The sequence below is a fragment of the Gavialis gangeticus genome, unplaced genomic scaffold (assembly GCF_001723915.1).
Source record: "Gavialis gangeticus isolate Ggan-Ray unplaced genomic scaffold, GavGan_comp1, whole genome shotgun sequence".
NCBI lineage: Eukaryota > Metazoa > Chordata > Crocodylia > Gavialidae > Gavialis > Gavialis gangeticus.
In genome coordinates this window covers 36,067,930-36,078,854 of record NW_017729033.1, presented here as the reverse complement: position 1 = coordinate 36,078,854, position 10,925 = coordinate 36,067,930, and positions in this window count along the sequence as shown.

The following is a 10,925-nucleotide window of genomic DNA, read 5'->3' as shown; positions in this document are numbered from 1 at the left end:
TGGTGGGGGGAGGGGGGCTGGGATAGTGGGCGGGGCCATCAGCGTCCCTCCCACAGTCCCTTCCCCCCTCCTTCAGCTCCCCTGACCCCTTTCTTACTGGCACCAGAGCCCTGGCCGGCCGCGTGTTTCAGCAGCAGGGCGAGGGGCAACCATAGAGACACTCTGGCAGCCAGAGCGTGTCTGTGGAACTCCAGCCTCTGCTTTCCTCAGGGCATGGTCTGGAACCGTACCCTGCCCCACTTTTTTATACTTTTTTTAGACCCCTCGATATCCAGGGGTCTAATTTTCTCCCCACACTGCAAACTTGCAGCGTGGGGAACATTTTTTTGTTCCCCCAAGTGCCTGTTGCCCCACCTCAAAGGGGTTTGAGGCAGGGCAAGAAGTACGTGCGTGCTCATGTGGACACACCCTAAGTGTTCAAATAGCAATAAAATCCCAGTCCTAAGAACTAGCATGCATTCAACAAGGGACTGAAGCAATAGTGTTAAGCATGCACTTGAAGGACATGTTTAAATTCTTTGGTAACTGAGATGAACTATAATAGACTAAATGGAGATGGTCACTTAATGATTCTTAATGCATAAGCAATATTGGGAGTAGGGGCTAGGGGCCAGGGTTCTGCTGGACTATTGTGTCCAATTCTGGGCCCTGCATTTTAAGAAGAGGGTAGAGAAATGAGAAGATTCAAAGGTGAGTGACAAAGATGATAAAGAGGTTAGAATACAGACAGTATAAGGAAAGGTTGAGGGAATCTGTTATGTTTACTATGGAGAAAAAGAGATTAAGTGGACACAAAGCATTGGGGTTAAACTGCAGTAAAGCAAACTTAAATTAAATCTCATAATAAAATTTCTAGCTGGAAGAACAGTAGAAAAGAGGCTATATAGCAAGTTATAGCATCTTCTCAATAGATTTTCAAGAAGAGGTTGGAAAGCCATCTGTTTGGAATGGAATCTGGTGGTTTGGACTAGATGGCACTTGAGTTCCCTCTCAACCTTGTGATTTTATGAGGAAGAGGGATCTGAATGAAAAATGGTCTTCTTCAAGTTAGCTTGACCTGGTAAATTCATCTCTCTCTCTCTCTCTCTCTCTCTCTCTCTCTCTCTCTCTCTCTCTCACCCCCTTCAGCCCAGGACTATAAATTACACAGATCCTAGAATTTATTTTTTTTTTCAGTAACATATGCTTTGAGAACATATTTTGATGTTACTTTTATTATACATTCTTTCAGTCTTGATTTGAAGATATTAAGAGAAATGAGCACTCCATTCAGTGACTCAAAGGATTTAGGAATCAGAATGGGCAATAACCATAAGGTAACAGTATGATGCTGTGGTAAAGAAGGGTAATGTCATCCTTGGGTAGCTTAACAAAGAAGTACCATATTTACTTGAATATATGACAACCCTAATTATTAGATTCTATATATGGAAAATTTATTACAATTTTCCAGGTATAGAATCTAATGATTGGTGATTTGCCTTAATTTTTCCCTCTGTGTAACCAGTCGCCCTCCCTAGCGCCATCTTTTTCATTATCCGTAACCTGTGTGGGATGCCCCTGAAGTCCCCTTAAGGTTTCTCGAATCCCGCTTTCTACTTTCCTGCCACGTCTTGATGGAAATATTTTACTGATGTTCTAGTAAGCGGTAGACTGCCTATTGTACTTTGTATGTTGGGTATTTCCGCCAACTTGGGCCTTGACCCCTGTCTTTCTCTAGCTCGGCCTCCCCGTCTAAACACACCAGATAAAGGTTTGACTCCAAAGCTCTAGCTTTTTAGTCTTGGGGCTTGTGGCCCTCCTTTTTGCTCCAATCTGCAGCCCAGCCTCCCTGGCCCAGAGGCCTGTCCACCAGCCCCACAGCCAGGGGGGCGTGGCAAGTTCAAAGCCAGGCAACAGCCTCAAACCTCCACTGTCTCAGTCCACGCCCCAGGTGCATCAGGCCACTCTGGCCATTTAGGATTGTGCTTTCTGGTGCTGGGGCCCGTGCACCCTGAACACTGCACCCTCTCTGGTGCCAGAGCCTATGCAACCCGAACACTGTGTCCTCTCTGGTGCTGGGGTCCCCATGCTGTAGTGGGGCACCAATGAGGCCTCCTCCTTCCCTAATAGCCTCACCCAAACTACCAGTGTTATTCAATAACAAAAAAAATATGAACAAAAGAAATATGAACAGTCCTGTCCATGCTCTATAACCACCACCAGAAATGTATGATTAAAGAAGGCAGCACACCAGCTTACATTTACTCAGGGGTTCGTGCTTCTGCTCCCCACCATTGGCTACAGTCCTTCTTCTGGGGTTGCTGCCTTTTCTCCAGGGTCCTCAGTAGTTCCCCTTCTCTGGCCTTTGGGCCGCTCACCAAGCCTCTCTGAGGAGCTCTTATGCTCAGTCCTTCCCCTTCAGCTGCTGGCCCCCTACTGCTGCCAAACCCAAGGTTTTTATAGTTCTGGCCTGCCCCCTTCCAGTCACGTGACTGGCTGGCCTGGCTCAGCTTTTAACCCCCACCTTACCAGCACACTGTTCCCAGAAAGTTCTTGTTTTAAAGGGGCCGACCTGCCTTCTGGTAACAGGGCTAGGGTTCTCTGTCCCCACCCTCCTCTTTTCTTTTGTCTGGGGTCTTTCCTTCTCCTTTGAACCCTCTTCTTCTGCACATTATCAAGATAAGAAGTCGGCGCTTATGTTCTTGGTCCCTGGATGATGCTTCACCACAAAGCAGTATGGTTGAAGACTGAGAGCCCATTTCATCAGCCTCGTATTATCAGTCTTCATGCTTTGGAGCCTTTGCAGGGGGGCATGGTCCGTGATTAACGTGAACTTCCAACCTAACAAATAATATCGGAGTGTTTCTATGGCCCTTTTGATTGCCAAACATTCTTTCTCTATTGTAGCTTAATTCTACTCAAGTGGGTGCAACTTTCTGCTTATGTATGCTATTGGACATTCTTCTCCTTCCTCCATTTGGACAAACACCACAACAATAGCCCAGTTTGACATATCTGTCAATACCAAAAAGGGTTTATTGAAGTCTGGTGTATATAGCAGTGGGTGTGTACAAAGTGCATCCTTCACCTTCTAGAATGTTGCTTCCGACTCTGGTGTCCATCTCACTTTAGTCGGAGCTATAGCCCTTACCATCTCGGTCAAAGGCACCACTAAATCTGCGAAGTGAGGAATAAATTTCCTATAATAATTTGCCAGTCCCAAGAAAGGTCTCACTTGTTTCTTTGTTCACGGACTTTGATATTTCCTTAATGCCTCTACTTTATCCAATAGCGGTTGTATCTTACCATTTCCTACCTGGAACCCAAAGTACCATGTTTCTTCCATCCCAATTGTGCACTTCTTCGGGTTGGCGGTTAACCCCACCTTCCTTAAGTCCTGTAATACTGCTCACAGCACTGTTAAATGCCCCTACCAATCTGAGGTATACACAATAATGTCATTGATATAAGCTGCAGTGTCACTCCCATGCTGAGCTAGGACTCTGTCCATTAGTCGCTGAAATGTTGCAGCAGCTCTGTGTAATCTGAATTGAATACATTGGAAATGGAATAGGCCCCATGGTGTGGCAAAAGACTTTTTCTTGGTCCTCGGGTGCTAAGGGGACCTGCCAGTAGCCTTTCGTTAGGTCCAATGTAGAGATATAGCTGGCTTGCCCGATGTTCTCCACCATTTCATCCACCCTCGGCATTGGATAAGTGTCAAACTTAAACACTGCATTTACTTTTCAGAAATCAATACAGAGTCTCATTTTTCTGTCTGGCTTTGGCACTGCCATGATGGGGCTGCACCAGTCACTTCAGGATTCTTGTATTATGCCTTTCTCTAACATCATCTTGAGCTCCTCTTTTATCTGTCCTTGAAGTTGTTGTGGAATTTGCCTCCAGTTTTCTCATATCACCTGGCCTGGAGGGGTTCTTATTCAATGCATCATGCCCCGAGCTTCCCGGGGGACCTCTTGGAACACATCTCCATACTCTCTCACCAGATCCATTGCCTGTCACCTCTGCTCTTCAGAGAGTTGTGGAGCCACTTCCACTTCACTTCTCCCATCCCTCTCCCTCAGGAAGGGTCCCAGTTTCAGTTCATCTGGTGGAAGGGCCAAGTATAGGCACTCTCCTTCATGCCACAGTTTCAGCAAATTAATGTGGTATACCTGTTTTTTCTTTTGCCTGTCTGGCTGATGCACTTCATAATCTACAGGCCCTACTTGGCATATTATTTCATAAGAGTCCTGCCATTGCGCTAGTAACTTACTCTCCTGGTCCGGCAAGAGAACCAATTTGTAGTCTCCCAATTCAAACCTCCTTTCTTGAGCCCCTCGATTATAATGTGTTGCTTGTCGCTCTTGGGCCTCCCTCAGATTACCTAAAGCTTTGCTCCGTGCTGCCTCCAGGTGTTCTCTCAGTTGTATCATGTATTGAACCAGGTTCCAGTCTTTACTTTGTTGCTCTTCCCAGCTTTCCTTGATCAAATCAATAATTCTTCAGGGTTGCCATCCGTATAATAGTTCGAAAGGGGAAAGCCCTGTTGAGACTTGGGGTGCCTCTCTTACTGCAAAAAACAAGGGCGGTAACATTTAATCCCACTTCTGGGGGCTGTCTACCACAAACTTCTTCAACATCGGTTTTATGGTCCTGTTAAACCACTCCACTAACCTGTCAGTTTGGGGATGGTATCCTGTGGTCTTTAGGTGTTTAATTCCCAGTGCTTTACTTGCTCCCTTGAACACACAAGATGTAAAGTTTGTTCCTTGGTCAGTCAGCAGTTCTTTAGGGAGTCCCACTTGGGAGAATATTTTTAATAACTCCTCTGCCACCTTGGAGGCAGACACCATCCGCATAGGTACGGAATCCGGATACCTTGTTGCATAGTCCTGGAGGACCAAAATAAATTGGTGCCCAGCACTGCTTCTTGGTAGTGGCCCCACAATATCCATGGCCACCCACTCAAAGGGGACTTCCACCAAAGGCAGTGGTACTAACGGAGCCCTTGGAGGATGACTAGGATTTACTTTTTGTCACATGGGGCAAGATGAACAGTACTTTGTTACTTTCCCTATTAACCCTGGCCAAAAAAATCTTCCCCTAATTCGAGCTTCAGTCTTGTCTTGCCCCAAATGTCCACCCATAGGGAGTTCATAAGCTACTTTCAGTAGGGCTCTCCGGTGTTGCTGAGGTACCAGCAATTGTACTACTTCCTCACCCCCATGTGTTCTACATTCGACTCTATATAGGAATTCGTTCCTCCTCTCAGATCATGGAGTGGTCTTCATCAGCTCTGGTTGTAGCACCTCCCCATTCCACTGGGCTAGAAGTTCCTGGAAGGCATACTGAAACCCTTCCTGTCTGCTCTGTTCCAAACAGAAATGCTGATCCTCCCATAAGTGCACAACATCCACCTCCTCTTCTGCTTCTTCATCTGATGGAGGTCATTCAGCCTCACTGGCAAATGCCTCAGCCATAAGATCATCCTCAAGTACCATCTTGGACCTCAGTGCCTTATATCCTCTTTTTCCTACTCCCATTGGTCTTCAGGTGGGGCCTTCTCCCGCCTCTGACTTCTCTTCAGAGGCTTTTCCCCCTAGTCCAAATGGGATAGCGTTGTGGGGCACCTCCAGTTTTTCTCACCTCTCTCAAACTATATGCCTGGGTTATGACTGTCAGAAGCTCCGGCCAGTTGCATCCCAGTGTCATCAGATAGGGTAATTGCTCAGCTACTCCGACTAGTATTTGGCATATTTTCTCGCCCACTTGCAGAGTAACCCACACTTTATCTTGTCTTTGTGCCTCCCCACACCAGCATTGAATGATTATCTGATACACTACTGTCCTCTCTCTTCCTGGTAGCATGTCCCTCCACACTGTTGTGTGCAAGGAGCCTGAATCCAACGTAGCACATATCTTTTTCTAACAACACCTGTTATCTTTCTGTTTGTTCCTGCAGACCTTGGACTACTTGGCACAGGAGTTGCAATATCTGTTGTTGTGCCTCTATATCCAAGGCTAGGGTCTGCACCATCTTTTCTGCCGTCTTTTTGGACTCAAGGGTTCTTTCTTTCATTGGGGCAACTCATCATCTTAAGGCACACATTACCATAGGAAGTTTCCTGGCCAATGTACGGATGTAACAGGTCACCCTCCCCTGCACCATATTTTGCGTTATCCGCAACCTATGTGGGATGCCCCTGAAGTCCCCTTAAGGTTTCTCAAATCCCGCTTTCTACTCGCTTGCCAGGTCTTGATGGAAATATTTTACTGATGTTCTAGTAAGCGGTAGACTGCCTATTGTACTTTGTATGTTGGGGTTCTCCGCCACCATGAGCCTTGACCCCTGTCTTTCTCTAGCTAGGCATCCCCGTCTAAACCCACCTGATAAGGTTTGACTCCAAAGCTCTAGCTCTTTAGTCTTGGGGCTTGTGGCCCTCCTTTTTGCTCCAATCTGCAGCCCAGCCTCCCTGCCCCAGAGGTCCATCCCACAGCTGGGGGGTAGCAAGTTCAAAGCCAGGCAACAGCCTTGAATCTCCATTGTCCCAGTTTGCACCCCAGGTGCACCAGGCCACTCTGGCCTTTCAGGATTGCGCCTTCTGGTGCTGGGGCCTGTGCACCCCGAACACTATGCCCTCTCTGGTGCCAGGGTCCCCACCCTGTAGTAGGGCCCCAGTGAGGTCTCCTCCTTCCCCAGTAGCCTCACCCAAACCATTGGTGTTATTCAATAACAAAAAAATATGAACAAAAGAAATATGAACAGTCCTATCCATGCTCTATAACCACCACCAGAAATATATGATTAAAGAAGGCAGCATGCTAGCTTATGTTTACTCAAGTGTTCATGCTTCTGCTCCCTTCTGTTGGCTACAGTCCTTCTTCTGGGGTTGCTGCCTTTTCTCTGGGGTCCTCAGTAGTTCCCCTCCTCCGGCCTTTGGACCACTCACCAAGCCTCTCTGAGGAGCTCTTATGCTCAGTTCTTCCTCTTCAGCTGCTGCCCCCCTACTGCTGCCAAGCCCAGAGTTTAAATAGTTCTGACCTGCCCCCTTCTGGTCACGTGACTGGCTGGCCTGGCTCAGCTTTTAACCCCTACCTTACCAGCATGCTGTGCCCAGAAAGTTCTTGTTTTAAAGAGGCCAACCTGCCTTCTGGTAGCAGGGTTAGGGTTCCCTGTTACATCCTCCCACTGCTACAACAGGGAAAATAAATCTGGGGCATGGTCAGATGGACCCCTTACTCTCTGCCTTCCCAACTTCCTTCCTCTGCTATCCCTTCCCTCTAATGTCAGACCCTGCTGTCCTTGAGCACAAGGAAATGACAGGCAAATTTGAAAACACTGATGTGGAGGAATTGATACATTTTATTATTATTTTTACACTAATGCAAGTTTTAGCACAGATACATTACACACATACTTTTAAGCAGCACTTTTGTACCTACTTATATAGTGTACAAACTATGCATTATATTAGTCCAGAGCAAAAAGGCTCACAATTTACCATACAGTGCATCAGGCTTGGTCTCAGCAGAGTCAATAGCATTTCAAGCCATGGTGACCCACATAGCTCAGCACTCTCAGTATATGTGTGTACTCCAGATACCCCCACCCCAAGGATTTATATGCTAATTAGCTCCTCGTTCATGACTGGAACCCAATATTCTTGTTATGAGTCCTGGAATCCTCCGAAAATGTATATACAGATGAACTTCAGGGCAACATAGTGGGTGGGGCCGCATTAATCATATGTGACAGGCTGAGAGAGGGGGTGACAGAAAGATTTGGGGCCCTGTTTGAAGAAATTTGTTAGACATTTAAGGCTGGTAAAGAAACAGGATTAACTGGAAATGGGAAAGAAAGGCACAACTCAGCTGTAGGAGTGAAGAGGAAATCAGCATATATTCATTGTCATGGCTCATCATGACCTGAAAAAGAGTCAGCACTGAAGGGAACTGAGTACAATGGGCACTGCCATATATCTTATTCAGATGGGCTGCACTAAGCTATCCTTGTATGTTTCACCATGATGGGCCATGTGTTTTATAGTCATGCTCAGTGTTGGCTACATTTTAGTCAACCTCATAATGTGTTTTGATTACTGAGCACATGCTGCTTTTGGCAGCAATTTAATGATAGACAATGTTTTTAATGAGGTTTCCTTATATGTGATTGTAAGACCAGAAGCTTTTTTCCTCATGCTGATTAGGAGAAAAAAACCTCATTTTATATTTTAGTGACTATAGTAGCAAGTAGGAATAGGCAGGTGATACTAAAATACTGTATCTAGTTCTAATATCCAGGACAATGTAGAATTTAAAAGGATACACAAACCGTCCACAAAAATTATTTTAGATTGGAAAAAGACCTTAATGTGAGAGCCATGGGCTCAATCTGTTTTGTTTATTGAAAAGGAGATCAAGAGGAAACTCTATTAAACAATGTAAGAACCTTTCTATGGGGACAATATTGGGTGCTAAAGAGTTCTTTAATTTAGTGGAGGTAGTTGTAACAATGACTGGCTGTTAAACTTAGATACATTCAAATTCAAGATAAGACATATTTCAATCTGACTGATCAAATCTGGTCCATTTGGACCAACAGCCCAGGGAAATGTTGGATTCTCTATTTCTTGATGTCTTCAGAGCAAGACTGAATGCCTTGATAGATATCTACTAGTAGATAACTACTACATTTTGGGGCTCAATACATAAATAAGTAAATTAAGTTCTATGGCCAAGAGGACAAAATAGATGTTCTAATGATTTTGGTTGGCATTGATATCTGTAAATCTGTTTCTTCTACAGACTAAGAAAGAAGAAAAAGATAAAGATTTTCACTGTTCTTTCTATATTTAAATTCTTAGAAGGCTCTTCATTTTGTCAGGGACACTGTATCTGTATACAGATAGAGAACAGAGAAATGCATTTTCTACCTTTAGAAGAAAAATCTTTAGCCTGAAGTATAATAAAAGTAGCATCAAAATAATATCAATTAATTTCCCCTTAATTATCACCATTTCTAAAGCTGTTGAATGAATTATAACTTCTTACATACGACAATTTTGAAACTACTTCAGATTACAACTAGAAGATAACAAGGGAAAAAGAGTAATTGGAATTAAATTTATACAGTAGAGAATTCTCATTTTTAACATTGTCTAAATGGGTTTTAATATATTGAAATTGCCAGAAACTCACACATGAATAAAGCAGTAACTATGTGCGGTATAAGTAGAGCCACACAAAATTTTGTAACAAAAACAGCCTGATCCAACTTACACATTTTCTTTCATGATTCATTAACCTTTGGTGAACCTTGCTAGAATGTCAGGATAAAAGGGGAAATAAAAGCATGGCAGTGTAGCCTTCTGGGGGATTGTTTTTGTTCTTCAATTACATTAATTCTTTTATTTTTTTCTGTGATGATAAAGCTCATATCATACTGGGAGAAAAGAGTTGCACATTAACTTTTTCAAGAGGTATTTACCCAACCACCTGCATTATTATTTTATTTGTATTACGATAGTGTCAGTTGAGACCAAAGCCCGATTTTGTCACAGGGAAAATACTATCCCTGTGTTAAGATCAACTACTTAAATAGCTATGATAGCAAATGTCTGGCAAAGGGAAACAGAACCATAGAGGGATGGAGTGTCTTGTCCAACCTCACACAGCTGGCCAGTGATGGCCAACAGAATCAGGTCATCAGACTCCCAAGCCAGTGTCCTTTCAGCTACGCAACACCATTTCATTGCATTTGGCTGATAATAGGCTTGCATTAATTCAAAGCTTCCCTCCTTTGATTTGTTTCCCTGCTGGCAGCAGTAGGCTCTTTTCATTCATTCCTTTTCTGCTGTCCAGAGGCACAGATGGAATCCTCTTGCAATCAGTAAGGATATAGCTACAATACAGGCATATTCCAGATGCATGCATTTCTAGGTTATGCCAGTGCAGCATAGCATTGAGTAATGTTCAAGGTCTCTGTCTATGTCCTTTTAGTTGAGCACTGAGGTAGATTTTATGCATCTGAGAACAAATGCTGGCTCCAATGAAAATGGCAAAACTTCCATTGACTCAAATGGGACAGAAGTTCATCCCCACAGGGCACACCTACACATGTAAATACACTTGACTAAATTTAAACTGCATTAAGGTAATGCACATTAAGTGATTTTGGCAGGTGTCTACACATGCAGAGACTTGGGACTAAAGTGAGTTCCAAGTCTCTTCAGCCCTGCCATGTGCCCTTTTGACCATTGGGGGGAGCTCCAGCCTCCAGCAACATGGCTGCCAGCACTTGGCAGCCATCTTTGAAGCTTTGATCCCTAGCCAGCCTCTTCCCTGCCCAGGAGCCACTTGGCCAGTGCAAAGGCAGCACACGCCAGTTCTCTCACCCACCATGGCTTCCTGCACCAGGGCTGCATGTGCCCACCTCCTGTCAGTGGTGCCTAGAGCCCCGTTGCTCCAGGCTGGCCCCAGCCAGTGACGACCAGTGCACCGAACTGCTACTGGCCATGGTGCTGGCTCTACTGGCCCCAGCAGGTCCCCACCCCTGCCAGGCCCCAGGAGAACTGTGAAACCTTCAGTGGAAGCCAGAGCACTGGTTGTAGGAGACCCTAGCCAATGCCCTCCTTCTGCAATCCCCACTCCAGCTTGTCAGCCCGACTACCCCTACCCCCTGCCAGCACCACCTCCGGACATGTACATGGGTTAAACAAAAAAATGTTATTGCCCTCATAATCCCTGCCCCCATCTATGTTGCCTCAACAAACAATGCCTCTCCACCATTCTTCCCACCCACCAACAATAAAAAATCCACTTACTAGAGAAAAACTATACACATGAGGCAAACCATATATATATTGAAAACTATTTACAATATTTTAATACATTAATAGAGTCATAGATGCTAGGGTCGGAAGGAACCTCAACAGATCATC